General features: G+C 58.4%; 1 pseudogene; it reads right to left on the bottom strand.

The window, feature by feature from the left end:
- Nucleotides 1-214: 214 nt before the first annotated feature.
- Nucleotides 215-3,738, bottom strand: LOC129460201 (uncharacterized; annotated as a pseudogene).
- Nucleotides 3,739-3,964: the final 226 nt, after the last annotated feature.

Below are 3,964 nucleotides of genomic sequence, written 5' to 3'. Positions count from 1 at the left end.
AGCATCCGGCTAACTGCTCCACAGCCCTAGGTGGCTCTTGGGCCTTGGGAAGTCATCTTCAATAAGAATGCTGTTCACTCTAAGACTTCCCCAGAGTGGGGTGAGTGTGGCACCCCTGCAGCCCTAGCCGTCAGTAGCGTGCCTTGCGACCTCTGACTCAACCCGCGGGACAGAGCCCCACTCTCAGGGCACACTTCCCAGGACTAGAGGGGCCTGCCCTCAACCTAAGCCCTGGGAGGGGAGGGGAACTAGAGGTGTCACGTGCCTCCACAGTGGCCAGGATGACCATGCAGGGGACCCATGGCACTGTGGATTCAGTTGCTGTACTACTTGATGGCGGAGAATTTGAAAGTGATCTATGAGAACATGAAGTGCTGAGCCTGTGTAGTGAGCAGGACATCAATGGCTGACTCGCAGGGGCTCATGGCCTCAGCAACCCTGGCCTTATATCTGCAGTGCAAGTGGTCTGCACCCCTGGACTGGCCCAGCACGCCATGGCTGCCCCTGTGCCTTGACCCGCTGTGCCATGGCCGTCATACCACCCAGAGGCTTCCAGGCCCTGCCCAGTGCACTGCCTGGTGCACTGCCCACCTCCTTGAAGCTGCCTCTCAGTGCTTTCCAGCTGCTACTGCAGCTGCAGCAGGTGCCACCGCAGAGTGTCTTCCAGCAGCCAGCGCAGGATTTCCAGGCGGTAGGGGTGCCCTGCAGCTGTGGCCTCAGCAGCTCCTTGGTAGCAACTAGGCCAGCTAGGGCAGTGATGATAACTGGGATGACAAGTGGGATGGCAGCTCCATGATGGTGGATGAGCCAGGTGCACTGGGCAGAGGTGCATACCTGGAGCTCGACGGCTCCCTGGGTCCCCACGTGGGCGGGAGCTCAGTCACTGTGAGCCGCAACCTCAACCACTACTCTGCCTTCATCAAGTCGGGAAGGGAGGCCTTCGTGCTTGGCGAGGCGTTGGGCTCTGTGAAGGACGGGGACAAGCTGTGTGCATGGTGCTGTGGATGCTTGGCCCCATGGCCCCAAGCGGCAGGAAAACCCCTACCCCATGGCCCCAAGTGGCAGGAGAACCCAGTGCACCGCTGGCAACACCACTCAGTAGAACAAGTTCAAGGACATAAAGACCTACCTCTCCCGCAAGCTGGTGCGCGGCGCGACAAGCCCTTGGACCGGTTGGATGCGTGTCTAGTGAAGTTCCCAGTCGTCTCCATGCTCCACCTGCCCAAGAACCGGGCCACGGGCTGCCTCCAGGGGGACTCCATCTCCATGCACAGGAAGAGCCTGATCTGCAGGATGAGCCACACGGCCGGCCGCCTGGTGTTGGTGCAATGCCACGTCCTCCACCACTTCCTGACGTGGCCCAGCAACACTGCGAGGAGGCCTGGAAACAGGGCAAGAGGAAGGGTGAGAAGGGTGGCATGCTGGGGTCAGCTCCTTCCTGACCCTAAGCACTACCCCCACCACAGCCCTCGACCTTCAGGAGGCGGAGAGCAAGATGGTTGGCTGGAGATGCTTGCCCAGGAAGGTGGACAACAGCGCTGCTGCTCAGCCACAGGGCATGGAGCCCACGGCCAGCAGGTGAGGGGCTTCGAGAAGGAGCATCAGCAGGAGGCCAGCCCTTCTGTGGCCTCAGCCAGGCCTTGGAGTGGGCCCAGTAGGCCTCTGGGTGGTCCTGAACCAAACCATCCCCTTCCCCGAGGTGCCTGTGATGCCATTGGCAAGCTCTTCCCAGATTGGCCCAGGCAGGACCTGGACCCCGTCTCGGACCTGTTAGTGCCGGTCCCAGGAGCACTGGGCCAACTTCCCAGACATCCTCCACGTTCAAGAGGAGCTCTTACCAGAGTCACGGGGAGCAGGTGACTCGTGGGAGGAGGGAAGATGGAGGTGCGGGGGCTGATGGCATTCAGGAGCGTGGGACACGAGTTCTTTGGGCGCTCTGGCTGAAAGTCACCATCTCTATCCAATTCCAGTAGAGACTTGAGATCACAGATGCAGCACTGTTTATCGCAACAGATATTTTTTCCAAAAAGCGACCCAGAATTCGGAACCAGGCCTTCACAAAGATGGAGTGTTGAATTGGGGATTTTTTTTTTTTTCCGGTTCAAGGATAATTTCTACAGCAGAATAAAAACTGCTATCAAAGAGCCATGGCCAACTATTCGTGGTGGTACAAGGATGGTTTTGTGCTCAACTGAGGCCAGTTGAATAGAGAATTACATAGGAAATAAAGAGAGAACATGGCGATGGGGTAGAAACAGCACCACGTGTTGTAATTTCGTAGGCATCGGTACTATGGAAGTTCCTTCCTTCCTTCTCTCCTTTCTGCTGTCTGAGCCTCCTCCCAGCATTGGGCATCCCCTGGGCCTGGGCCTGTGCTAGGAGAGACACAAAGGACACCATTGGCTGCAGGCCAGGGACTGGCATGGTCAGGGGAGCCTGGTGAAGTCAGAGTGGCCCCTGAGGATCAGTCCTGGGATGACCAGGTCCAACTGACCAGGCCCCTGCTGACCAGGGCCCCATCACCCGGGCCTTCCATGACCTAGCCCTCACTAAATGGGCCCTGATGACCAGGTCTCCACCGACCTGGTCCCTCATTGACAAATCCCCAATATCCAGGACACACTGACCAACCCTGCTGACCAAATTTTCACTGACCAGGCCCCCGATGACCAGGCTTTATTGATTGGGCTCCCTCTGACTAGAAGCCTGCTGACCAGGATGTCACTGCCCAGGCCCTACTGACAGCCACCCCCTCCACCCCTCCCCCACCTCTGCCAGGCCCCGAGGGATTAGGTCCAATGATCAGGCAGCCACTGGCCAGGGCTGCACTGACCCCTACTGATCAGTCACCTGCTGACCAGGCCCCTGAAGACCAGGTTCACACTCACCAGGCACAAGGCCCCACTGACTAGGCCCCCACTCACCAGGCCCTCACTGACTCACTGATTAGGTCCCCCTGATGAGGCCCTCACTGCCTGGACCCCACTAACTAGGCCTCATCAATGAGACTTTCACTGACCAGACCCTATTACCCACGACCCCAGTGACCAGGCCTCACTATCCAGGACCCACTGATGGCCTAGGCCTCCACTGACCGGGCCCCCACTGACTGGACCCAACTGACCAGGTCCTTAACTGACGAGGTTCTGACTGGCCAGGTCCTTAACTGACGAGGTTCTGACTGGCCAGGTCCTTAACTGACAAGGTTCTGACTGGCCAGGTCCTTAACTGACGAGGTTCTGACTGGCCAGGTCCTTAACTGACAAGGTTCTGACTGGCCAGGTCCTTAACTGACAAGGTTCTGACTGGCCAGGTCCTTAACTGACGAGGTTCTGACTGGCCAGGTCCTTAACTGACGAGGTTCTGACTGGCCAGGTCCTTAACTGACGAGGTTCTGACTGGCCAGGTCCTTAACTGACGAGGTTCTGACTGGCCAGGTCCTTAACTGACGAGGTTCTGACTGGCCAGGTCCTTAACTGACAAGGTTCTGACTGGCCAAGTCCTTAACTGACGAGGTTCTGACTGGCCAGGTCCTTAATGACCAGACCCTTACTGACTAGGCCCCACTACCCAGGACTCCCACTGACTGGGCCCAACTGACAAGGCCCCCACAGACCAGGCCCCCACTAACCATGTCCCTACTGACCATGTCTCTACTGACCAGGCCCCCATTGACTGGGCCCAACTGACAAGGCCCCCACAGACCAGGCCCCCACTGACCAGGTCCCCACTAACCATGTCCCTACTGACCAGGCCCCCAGTGACTGGCCAACTGACAAGGTTCCAACTGACCAGGTCCTTAACTGACAAGGATCTGACTGGCCAGGTTCTCAATGGCCAGACCTTTACTGACCAGGCCCCACTACCCAGGAATCCAGTGACCAGACCCCCAACTGACCAGTTCCCCACTGACCAGGACCCATCTCTCCAGGCCCCCAATGGCCAGGTTTCCCCCACTGACCAG

Source organism: Symphalangus syndactylus, chromosome 13 (genome assembly GCF_028878055.3).
Source record: "Symphalangus syndactylus isolate Jambi chromosome 13, NHGRI_mSymSyn1-v2.1_pri, whole genome shotgun sequence".
Classification (NCBI taxonomy): Eukaryota; Metazoa; Chordata; class Mammalia; order Primates; family Hylobatidae; genus Symphalangus; species Symphalangus syndactylus.
The sequence above is the reverse complement of the archived record's forward strand: the minus strand, read 5'-3'. Positions and strand labels throughout refer to the sequence as shown.